Source organism: Stegodyphus dumicola, chromosome 10, assembly GCF_044657685.1.
Source record: "Stegodyphus dumicola isolate Sdum_Otavi_A_Nest chromosome 10, ASM4465768v1".
Taxonomy (NCBI): Eukaryota; Metazoa; Arthropoda; class Arachnida; order Araneae; family Eresidae; genus Stegodyphus; species Stegodyphus dumicola.
Genome location: NC_140777.1, coordinates 108,390,762 through 108,403,560, shown reverse-complemented (window position 1 = coordinate 108,403,560; position 12,799 = coordinate 108,390,762). Strand labels below are relative to the sequence as shown.

Here is a 12,799-nt window from a genome sequence, read left to right as displayed (position 1 = left end):
TAATTCTACGCATTCTAACTCGACAGTATCAGGTTTGAATTCTGCTCAGGTTAAACTTCCACGTTTAGTAATCGAAAAATTCGATGGCGAAATACCAAAATGACCAAATTTCTGGTCACAATTTAAAACTACTATTCATGATAACGAATCGCTAAATGATGTAGAAAAGTTTAATTATTTAAAAACATACGTAACAGGTGATGCCGAAACTTCCATAGGAATCTTTCATTGACTTCAGAAAATTATAATAAGGCAATCGAGATATTAAAATCGCGCTTTGGTAGAAAAGAATTACAGATAGACAGTCGTATGTCTAGATCACTCAGTCTGACGCCATGTAAATACTCGAAAGACATAATGTCATTACAAAGAATTTACGACAATGTTAACATCGAAATACAAGCGTTAGCGAGCCTTGGCATTGAGCCAAATTCTTACAGAGCACTTTACTACTTACTTACTGCACTTTACTCAGTTTTCCCCATTTTAATTAGAGCATTACCATCTGATATAGCTTTAGAATTTAGCCGACTACATGATGCTGAAGAAAATAAAATAACGAATTTAATAAGCCTTTAAAAAAAAAGAAGTCGAATCTAGAGAACGCACATTTCTTTTAACTAAATCGATGGATTGCGATAATATGTATTCAAAAAATACAGATAAATATTTTCGCTCAAATAAACAAAATAAAGAAAAGTTCGTATCGTACGAAAATAAAAATAAAAATCCAAGAAAACAGTCAACAGCTGCGGCTTTAAGCGCATTTGTTGATAATTTATGTGTTTTTTGTGATAAAGTAACAGATAATTTATCAAACGATTGTAATAAATTTAGCATAGCACAAAAGAAGGATATTCTGAAAAGAAATTTTAGATGTTTCTTGTGTTATAAAAGGTTCCATACTAAAAAATATGCAGAATTAAGGTTGAAAGTAATGTATGCCATAAAAGACAAGAACACAGAAAAGAGTTATGTGAAAAGGCTTATCCAGTTATAAATGATTCTTTATGTGAACAGGTTAATTTTATTAATAACTCTGAAACAGTATTGACGTCCGTAATGCCAGAAAAGAAAGAAATTACAAATGGTAAACAAATTGTTTTTCTACATACATTTCGACCATTGTTCGTGGCACAGGAATGAAAGCGAAAGTTCGTTGTTTACTTGATTCAGGAAGTCAACGAACATTTATTCATGAAGATTTATCAGAGAAATTAAATTTGCTAGTCGTAGGTAAAGAAAAATTAAATTTACACACTTTTCATAATAATACTGAAGTGAGCACTGCAAGATGTAGAGTTAAATTCCTGTTATGTAAAATCGAAAACGAAAGTAAAAGTTTGACTATTGAAGCAATAGAATCCCCAGAAATTTGTAATGCTTTAATAGAAATTCCTAGCCAAGAACTGTATGGCCAGATTCAATCTTTAAATATTAAATTATCTGATTATGAAGATGGTGAAAGTAATCATCATAAAATTGACATTCTAATTGGATCAGACTATTTTGGGGAAATAGTTTCTGGTAAAACAAAACGTTTAAGTTCATTGGTGATGTTAACAGATACACTGATGGGATGGTCAATTCAAGGTCCAGTTACACATTCCTCTTTAAACGTAAAACCATCGTTCGTTGGAGTTTTAAACGCTGTTCTTATGAAGGATTTGGATGAAGATCAGTTAACGTCGTCTCAGTTAAAAGCCTTTGGGGAATTAGAATCCCTAGGTATCCATAATGACTTAAAAGTGTCCACTTCTGATGAAGAAGCTCTTCAAAGTTTCGAATCAAGTTTGACTTTTAAAGAAGGCCGTTATGAAGTACAACTTTCTTGGAAACATAACTCTGATAATTTGGAAAATAATTACGATAATGCTCAGAGAAGACTTGTTTCGTTGGTTCGAAGATTTTATAAGAATCCAATCTTGTATGTTGACTATAAATCTCTGATAGAAGAATACTGTTAAGTTGGGAATCGTAGAATCAGTAACTGAACAAAATGATACAGGTCAGAATCCGATATATTATTTACCACATCACCCTGTATTCGAAAGGATAAGAATACAACGAAATTGAGGATTGCTTTGATGCTTCTTCGCATCCTCCTCATGCTCTTTCGCTAAACGAATTGTTACATCCTGGAACAAACTTAAACTCAGATCTCTTAAAACTTGTACTTAAATTTTGAATTAACCGAATCACTTTTATTGCTGATATTGAGAAGGCATTTCTGCAAATTAGTTTAGTAAAGGCTGATCGTGATGTTGTACGATTTCTGTATATAGACGATTTGCCAGATAATGTATCTCATATTCAACCAAAAATTCTACGAATAACTAGAGTCCTGTTTGGTATTATTTCCAGCCCATTTCTTTTAGCTGCTGAAATTAAATTCCACTTGAAGCACATTTTTTTTTTTTTTTTTTTTTTTTTAAATAAGAGTAAATTATTACCTTCGGCGTTTTATCGTCTGCTACTTTACTTTTTTTAAATCGAATTGTCTAAAACTGAGAATTTTCGTTTGATGTTTATTTGAATTTTATGACATTAACTGCACAATTTATCTCTAAACAAACTGATGCTTTTGAAGTGGCTGAAAGAGCGGCTGGTACTATCATCCATATTTTTAAAGCACAGTATATTTTTATAGAAACATAAGATTTAGAATAATCATTTTTATAAAAGTCAAATTATGATATAAACATACAACCCTCTAGATACTGAATTAATGGAAGTTCAATGGTTATGTAGAAATGATCTGCAGCTACTTAATCGCTGGATAAGTCAGCAGATTCCGTGGACAAGTAAGAATAATTATATAAACGACACCCAACATTCTGAATTCAATTAACAACGAGGATACGATGTTTATTAAATGAACTCAAGAAGTTTTAGAACAAAAAATCAACTCATTTTTTATCCTAAAATGTATTTTTGTGCGTAGCGTATTTTCATTATTCTAATTTAAAATTCTAATAATTCTTAAAATTCTAATTTAGAATGTGATTGTCAAGAACTGATTCCTAATCATCAGTAATATAATAAGTAATTATTACGGTTATTAATAAATCCTTCTTATAAAGTAATTGCAAATATTTCAAAAAACTTTCTGTCTGAATGCAAATATATTTAATTTTATATTAATCAAGATTGCACACGATATTATTTATTTGCACTTCAGTTCTTAAAGTCAGTTCTAGTAGAAGTTACAAATCAATTATATTTAATTAAGATTGGATTGGATTATTTAATTATGGCAAAGCACACGAGGGCTGTCTGCCTAAAGGGAGCGATGCCTTCGTGGAGGACTTTCTAAGGAAAACTGGCTCGTATACACGTTACACATCGGGAAAACCACAAAAACACCCATGCAACCAGCCCATTCGCGGGATTCGAACCTCGGACCGAACTACCAGTGATCAGCGTCTTTACCGCTCGGCCGTTTGTGAGCCTTTATGAAATGGAAGGCGATAACTTTATTTAAAATGATTGTAAGAAATACCAAAATGTTTCGAAAAGTTGGATACTTTTTAATATACTTTCAGAATGCTTAAAGAAAAAGAGAAGAAAAGTAAATTTTTTCGTAAAATTTAGTATTTGTATTTTTTTTTTTTTTTAATTTAAAACTTTTCAATCTTATGATATTTGATTCTTGCGATTTCAAAAATAAAATATTTGATTAAAATATGAATAACATTTTAAGAAACCAAATGTAGGATAAAATTGTGTAAAGCAATGGGCACAATGATAAAACTGTTTAAAGCAGTGTATGCAAGTCATCCTAAGTTAAAATGTCGGTTATACATCTCTCTTATTTATATATGTCTTTTCTGAACGGAACATTTAAAGGCGTATAAAACTGTGCTTTACTGTATTTTCTCTTTTAATATAGTATGCAGTTTTCAAACGCATCGTAGTCTGAGTTACAAAGTATTCTTCCGAAAGAAACGCAGTTCAAATAAATAAAATCAAATTCTGGAAAATTGATATTAATAAATATATTTAAAATGCTCAGTTCGAAGGAATAAATAGAAAATTTTAAAACAATTATCTGAAGAGACAATGCAACACAAACAATTAAAATAAAAGTATAAAAATTTAAAAATTACCTGAAATAATAACTATGACGAAAAATATATATAAAGAAAACTATTTGAAAAAAAAAAAAAAAATAAAATAAATGCTGCACCTTTATTTACGCAGTTCGAATAGGTAAATAGAAATTTTTAAAACAGTTATTCGAAGAGAAAAAAAAAAAAAAAAAAAAAAAAAAAAAAAAAAAAAAAGTGCAACTTAAACAATTAAAATGAAATTCGAAAAAGAAAAAATTACTTAAAATAATAAGTTATAATTAAAAATATAATATAAAGAATATTATTTTGAAAAAAGGAACGATGGTGACTTTTTTTCCTCTCACAGGAAAGGAAACTAGGTTGCCATATATTAAGAAGTTCGCCAAGTGAACTATTCTTGGCGCAATTTGAAAAGAAAAGTGCCAACATAAATTTGTGAATTTCTCCGTAAATTTTGCTCCAAATTTTACAAAATTTCATATTTAGGCGTAATTTGAGTCGTAGAATCAAAATATGTAAAAAAATTGGTATGTTATTTCAGAAAAAGTCCGATTTTGTGTCAAAATACCTATGTTAGAATAGTGCTATATATAAATCTAATATATATCCTAAGTCGCGCTTTCGAGACATGAAGAACGCAATTTGAATTTTGTCAATCGGCCCAGTAGATCGGGAGATATAAGACTGTCCTTTTTTTTTTTTTTTTTTTTTTTTTGAGCAGTGTACATGTGCAGTCACAAGAGCCATTCATTTAGAACTAGTTCCTAATTTAAGTACAGAAACGTTCTTACTTGCATTTCGAAGATTCAGTTCACGACGCGGAATATGTTCTACTATCTAACTCCGATAATGCGAAAACTTTCAAAAGAGCTAATATAGAACTGAAGGAAATATGGAAGAAAATTAACTACCAAGAAGGATTTTTGGGGAAAACTGGAAATTTATCGTTGAAAACGGAGCCTGGTGGGGCGGCTTTTCTGAACGTCTATTAAGAACTGTGAAAATAGGTCTTAAGGAAATAATTGAGAAGTCATTCTCTTTCAACCGAAGAACTCAGAACTGTCTTAACAGAAATAGAAGCTGTGATAAATTCAAGACCGATTACCTATGTGTACACTAATTCACAGGAGTTATCTCGTTTAAGTCCTTCGCATTTTCTTGTACGGAAATGTTTGATTTTTTTACCACTGGTAAAATATGATGCAGATGTTAATACAGATAGAAATAATATGATAAAGCGATACAACTATCGACAAAAATTGTTAGATCATTAATGGAAGAGAAAGGCGAGTATTTGCTAAACTTAAAATATGCAAACTGTATAACACCAATAAAGGTCAAAAGAGACTTTAAAGTGAATGATGTAGTCTTGATCGGAGACAACAAGTTGCCTAGTAATATGTGGAACTTAGGCAAAATTGTGCATTGTCGCGTATACCGGACGTGACGGTAAGATAGTAAAATATAGTAAGATAGTAAGATAGTAAAAGTGCAGTGCAAAATCTAAATCTGGTATAGTGAAACGACCAATACAATTTTTGTATTCATTGGAACTTTCAGAATAGACTATATGCTGAGAAAATAAGACAATTTGAACTTTAATATTTCATTTAGAAATCTATATTATTCTTGTTATTAGTATTATTAGTTATTGTTTGTTTATCTATTATTGTAGTATTTTCATTATTTTTTATAATAGTTTATTATTGTAATTTGATATGTAATTATTGTATGATCTTGATTAGGTATATTTAATTGATGAACTTGCAGTTCATGGGGAAAGCAGGATGTTATAAACTGATAGCTTGCGCCATTAGGTGGCGCCCCCATCGTCTTGTCTATGTTGATATTCTATAATTTTAATTTTAGTTTGATGGAAGATCGAAGGTGTTAAACCTAATAATGATGAAGGCGTGTCCCTAAAAATAATGCTTCTAACCATTTGTATTATATTGTAAATAAAATGTGTGTGTATTAATAACGAAGCGGATTTTCACTTACCTCTGGAATTAATGCTGATGGTAACTGGAATTAGTTATTACAAGCGTTCTTCTTTCAAATACAAAAAACAGACATTTTCTTCTGATTTCCTTTATCCTCCTCCTTTTACTATTGTTGTTTGATTTCAGTAGAAGTAAGCAAAAAATCAGAAGAATATGTATTGGTTTTTAAGAATACAGTTATGTAATACATTTTTCATGTAAGTGAATCATAAGCTATTAATTACAAAGAGTTTTTACTTTAATTCAAAAGAATTCTTTTAGAGTAAAAGAAGTAATGTAGGTCAACGATACTTGCAGAGAAACTATTATTCGAGGGGGAAAATCTATCAAGCTATCAACTTTTTTAGTCTTTTGCATAAAAATTAATTTAAATTTTTGCATAAAATTTTTTTTCACACAATTAACACGAGGGCTAACATACTGAGGTCATATCTAGCTTTAAATAATTAAACTAATTCATTAGATGCAAAATGGATTATAAGATTAATTTTCCTACAGGTATTCGAAACCTCAGATCTCGGAAATTTTAGAAAACTTTTAAATTCCAAACATCGAATTTTATAGCTTTTTTCGTCATTCGAATGTTTTGAATTCTAACTTTAGAAATTGTTAAACATTAACTGAAAACTTTGGAATGACTAGTTTATACTGATGCCAGTGCAGACAAGTTCACTAAAAATGAAATGCGATTGTAATGATATTTGAATCATCAGTGACACTTATGATGGCCCTGACTGCTACATTATTTCAATGTGGCAGCCAGCGAAATCTGCCAGAATTTTTACGTAATCAATACACTGCACATCGTTGAAAATTCTCGAAACTATATTTCGATAGGTAACATACTGTTATAAATCTAGCAGTTCATGCCACGATACGTAAATGTTTCGTAAGCCACATATTATAACTATCTATTAGTCGAACTCTTCAGCCATGAGTGAAAATTGTACAAAAGAAAGTACAGGGGTTGGACAAAAATATGGAAACACATTTAAAAAAACATGTTTCTTTGCTTAATATGGTGTAGGAAACCCGTTGGCATCCAAAACAGCTTGCAGTCTTCTCGGAAGGGATAAATACAGTTCCTGTATGTTGCCAAGGGAATATTATACCATTCTTCCTGTAAAACGATGGCAAGTTCAGATAACGATGTTGGCGGTGGATAACGAGAACGCACTTTCCGTTCCAATGTAGACCACAAAGGTTCGATAATATTCAGGTCTGGTGACTGTGGTGGCCAGGGGAGAGGGGACAACTCATCCTCGTGCTCAGAAAACCAGTCCTGGACAATGTGAGCTGTGTGAACAGGGGCTTTGTCGTCTTGAAAGACACCATCACCATCGGGGAACAAAGTTTGTACCATGGGATGAACTTGATCGGCCAAAATGTTCACATAAGTCTTGGCAGTCATGTGCCCTGACACAGTTATCATGGGGCTAGCAGAGAACCACGATATGGCTGCCCAAACCATAACAGAACCCCCGCCATGTTTCACTCTTGGCAACAAGCAGTCTGTATTATAGGCTTGAGATGGCGTTCTCCAGACGTAAACTCGGCCAGAAGTGGGAAACAATGTGAAAGAAGACTCGTCAGACCATATTACTCGCTTCCACTGCTCTATAGTCCAGGCTTTATGACTTAAACACCACCTTTTCCTGTTACGAGCATTAGCATCACTGATGAGTGGCTTCTCAATTGCAGCACGGCCAGCAATTCCCTGTTTATGAAGCTCCCTTCTAATTGTTTTGGTACGAACAGGGTTCGGTAACACAACATTCATTTCAGCAGTAACTTTTGCAGCTGTGGTCTTCTTATTTTTCGTCACAATTGCCCTTAATGATCGTCTGTCACGATCACTCAGGACACACTTTCGTCCGCGCTGTGATTTAGCAGATGATGTTTTTCCGCTTTTCAAATATGCGGAATAAATCTTCGATACAGTACCTCTTGAAACACTAAACACCTCGGCTACCTTGCTTACGGAAGCACCTACCATACGTGCTCCAACAATTTGCCCACGTTCGAAGTCTGTTAACTCTGACATAATGCAATGACAACCTCACATAACAGTACTCCGACAACAACTGAACTGTTTAGCACATTTACGAAGTTGTATAAGTGGCGTCAGTAGTCAAAAACCCCAGCGCCACCTACATATTTCATTAAAATCAATCTTTCTTTTCAAACATGCATTTCACAAGGTGTTTCCATATTTTTGTCCGTCCACTGTAACTATTATAAAGATATAATACGGTAGTTCAATTGTCAAAATTTCTATGGACATGCATACATGCTCGTTGTAGAAGCACTTTGCGACACGGCAGACGTTTACATGTTAGTTTAGTTCCTGAGTTCTTGCCACACAGATGTACGGATCCACCTTATTCAAACTGTTAACTGTTGGATCGTAAAGACTATCCAATGACTTATCGTTTTGTTTTAAATTTCTAAGTAAAATAATTTCAACTCAGAAGAAAGATTAAAATAAAAAGTATTTTTTATTTAATATTCAGCCTAATGATTACACTACTTGTGCACAGAAAATACACACTTTTGCCAAAAAATCGAAGCACCGACAAGGACTTTCGCGATCGTGACGAAATTTGGTATGCAAAATCATCTTGATCGAACATGCAAATGATCAAAGTTTCAAGGCAAATGAACAGGAATTGCGATCATAGCGCTCATTTCTAGAGCGCAATTCGCAATGTATAAAACTAGTAACAGAGTCGGAAAATTTATCTTTTTTGTTGCTGCCATTGTGATTCCGTAAAGAAGCAACTAAAGATGCCATTACGACGATATCGAAGACCTTACAGACAACTAAACGACTTCGAACGTGGTCGCATTGTAGGGTTGCATGAAGCTGGGTGATCATACCGAGCAATAGGCCACCGCCTGCAGCGTACAGACACTGCTGCGGAAAGATGTTGGCAGAAATGGTTGGTACAAGAAAATTGCTGATGAAATAAAGGCTCTGGAAGGCCAAGGAACACAAATATAAGGCAAGATAAGATGATTGTTTGCCAGGCCCAAACCGCCCGAACGGTATTATTGTCGTCTATTCAACGCACTACAGCCTCGTCTATACCTACCGTGGTACCGTCCACCATCTCACGCGCTTGTCTGAGGCAGGGTTACACTCACAGAGGCCTTTAAGGTGTTTGCCTTTGACCCCAAAACATCGGCGGAGTCGTCTGGACTGGTGTCGCAGGCGATCATCATGGCTGCCATCAGACTGGCATCGTATAGTGTTCAGCGATGAATCCCGCTTCACTCTTGAAGCAGATGACCACTGTGTTCGTGTCTTAAGAGGACGGGGCCGGCGGTCCCAATCAGCCTTTTTTTACAAAGGCATACAGCCATAACCGCTGGTGTGATGGTGTGAGGCGCTTTTTCTTATGACAGCAGGTCATCTTTAGTCATCCTCTGTACATCTCTTGCAACTCAACGATATGTTGCTACAATAATGGAGCCAGCCTTCATGGCCCGTCATCCTGGAGCCATTTTCCAACAAGATAATGCCAGGTCACCTACCGCTCGCATATCTCTGGACTGTTAACCAGTCTAATAATATTTTGTGCATCTCCAAGTCAGATAATGGTGGTTCAGTGAGTTCACTAACTTTAACACTTTTACATTTTTAACAATATTTTAATTACTATATACAGAGCGTATTCTTAGGCCGCTGCCTTCTACATGAACAAACTTTATTCTCTTACAACTAAGCGAGCAACAGCGCCCTCTAGCCTTTTTCTTCAAATTACACAACACTCCCCACCTGAACTCGGTGGGGAGTTCCTCTTTCAATAATATATTCTAGAATATTCAATTAAAATCTCGACAATAAATCCTGGAGAAATGGTTAAATATAACAAACATGCATACATAATTATAAGCACATAAAATTTTGCAAAACATTAAATGATACCTATCAGCAAGGTCAGGAGAATCAAACCTAAAAATACAAAATACAAACATTAGTTAAGTTCCATATTATATAACAATTGTATAGGCCTTTTTAAGGTACCAGTAGGTATTTTAATTATGCAAGAACTTATTTTACCATCTCTGCCTGGCATTAATTCCAAAATTTTACCTATTGTCAGAGATTTCTGGGATGTTTGTCGTCATGAACCAAGACAATATCGTTGATTTTAAACTGAGATGCGTTAGAGTATGGAGGACAAATATTGGCAGATCTCAGATTAAAAAGATACTCTGATCTCCAACGCTTCCAAAAATGATTTAAAATATCTTGATGGTATTTATATCGTTTAATAATTGAATTTCTTGATCCAATCAAATTGTTTGATGTTATTTTATGAGCAGGCAGAGATAGCAATCGTCTACCAACCAGAAAATGAGAGGGTGTTAGTGGAGAAGGTTCATTGGGATCGGTAAACACGTAGGTAATTGGTCTACAATTAATCATTGCATCGATTTCAATGAACACTGTTTCAAGCTCTTTCACAGTAAGGGATGATCGACCAATAATTTTTCGCAAGCTGGATTTTATGGTTCGTGCCATACGCTCCAAAAACCCTCCCCACCATGGACCCCTCTCAATAATAAATTTCCAATTTATGCATCTAGCAGAAAATAATTCTTTCACAGATGAGTCACTCAAAGTTTTAAAAATATGTTTTAGTTCTTTATCAGCTCTTTTAAAAGTCCTGGCATTATCGGAGTACACGGTGGTACACAGTCCTCGGCGAGCTAAAAATCTTCGGAAAGCTAGCAAAAAACTTTCAGTGCTGAGATCAGTTACTATCTCTATATGTAAGGCACGAGTGACCGCACACGTTAACAACAGCATGTAAACTTTACCTTGCCTGTCTTTCGTAAAAAATGGACCGGCGAAGTCCAACCCGGTCACAGCAAATAGAGGCGACTCTTGGATTCTGTCTGGAGGAAGTGGAGCGATATCCTGTACCCCAGGACGAGCACTATATCGTTTGCATATCACACATTTGTGTATGATAGTCTTAACACGCTGTCTTCCCTTAATGATCCAATATTTGTCTCTGATCTGAGTTAGTGTCGAATTAACTCCAGCATGGAATACCCTTTCATGCGAGTCCATGATGATCAACTCGGTAAACTTGCATTTTGAGGGTAATAGAATAGGATGTTTTAAATTCTCGTGACAGTCTGCAAATTGAATGCGACCTTTCAACCGAAGAATTCCCTCCGCATCAAGCCTTGGATTAAGGGAGTAGATGGAAGAATCGAGAATTGATTTTTTATTTGATAACTTAATTATTTCCGCTTGATACCATTCTCGTTGCGTAATTTTTACCCAATAATGTTCAGCTGCTTTAATCTCAAAAGCACTTAAAGGTCCATTCCCTGTAGACCTTTTCCGAAGCCTCCCAGTAAATCTAAATACATAGGCAGTAATTCGAAGTAATTTTCCTAAAGAACTGAATTTTTCTATATGCAAAATTGGGGATTCATTGTTAATTACAGATGCAGTCAAAATAATACTTTTTCTTAACTCCAACGATTCTGAATTTGGTTTTAATTTCTTTTGTTTTGGAAAGTTTTCAGTAGGAAAACCTAACCAGTGTGGCCCATGCCACCACAGATGATTCTTAACTAGTGACTAAGCACTAATTCCTCGAGTTAGTAAATCGGAAGGATTTTGTTTTCCTTCGCAGTGGTTCCACAATTTTTTGTTGCATATACTCTGTATTTCTGTAACACGATTGGCGATAAATGGTTTCCAATTATTTGGCGAACCTTTAATCCAAGTAATGGCGATTTCGGAATCACTCCAAAAATAAACATCTTCAATTAAATCACCAAACAATTTTTTTAAATATTTATACATTCGAGCAGCCACGATTGCTCCCATTAACTCTAAACGAGGAAGCGTGATTGATCTTAAAGGTGCAACCCTGCATTTCGACATGATAAAGGAAGTTTTAATTTCAGAATCACTCGTACAATATCTGAAATATGCGATGGCCCCATATGCTTTAGGACTAGCGTCCGAAAATAGGTGAAGGCTTATATTCATCGGATCGTCATCAAAGAAATTTCGCTGTATCAATATTTCAGTTAAATCACTAAGTTCCTCCCGCCAAATGTTGAATTTTTCATAAATCTCTACAGGAAGGACCTCATCCCAGTCAGAACCGGAACACCATATTTCTTGCATAATAATTTTCGCCCGAATAACAAAGGGTGCAATAAATCCAAATCGATCGTATATTTGGGCGATGCTTTGCAAAAGTTTCCTTTTTGTAGCAAAATCTTTTCCAGTAGAAAAGTCAATTAAAGTTTTAAAATTTAACTTTATATCGTCTTCAATGGAATTCCAAATCATGCCTAAGAAATTCGATTCACTAGTTAATTTGTTATCTGATTCCTTAATCCCATTTGAGACCCATAAATCGTTTAATGCTTTAGAATTAGTTCTTAATTTTCTGAAATTCATCCCAGCATCCTTAAATATGTTAACCGCATCTACAGATAACCGTTACATCTAGATTGTTGAACTGCGGTGCTTAACCACCAGGGTGCCTGGGCGCCATAGCCCTACCCCTCATCGAATAACATGATAAAAGTTTCGAATTATGAGAAATATAACTGAATGTGCTAAATGATTAAATGAGCAAGAGTTTAAATTCATAATTGCTAATAGTTAAATACAAATTTTTTTTCTTAAGTACCTAATTACTAATCCATACATAATTAACTATTTTTTAACAACTA

General features: G+C 34.3%; 1 long non-coding RNA gene across 1 annotated transcript in view; it reads left to right on the top strand.

Annotated features, from left to right (window-relative positions):
- Positions 1–12,799, top strand: part of LOC146995068 (uncharacterized) — a 38,377-nt gene that overhangs the window by 553 nt on the left and 25,025 nt on the right. The window lies entirely within an intron of this gene.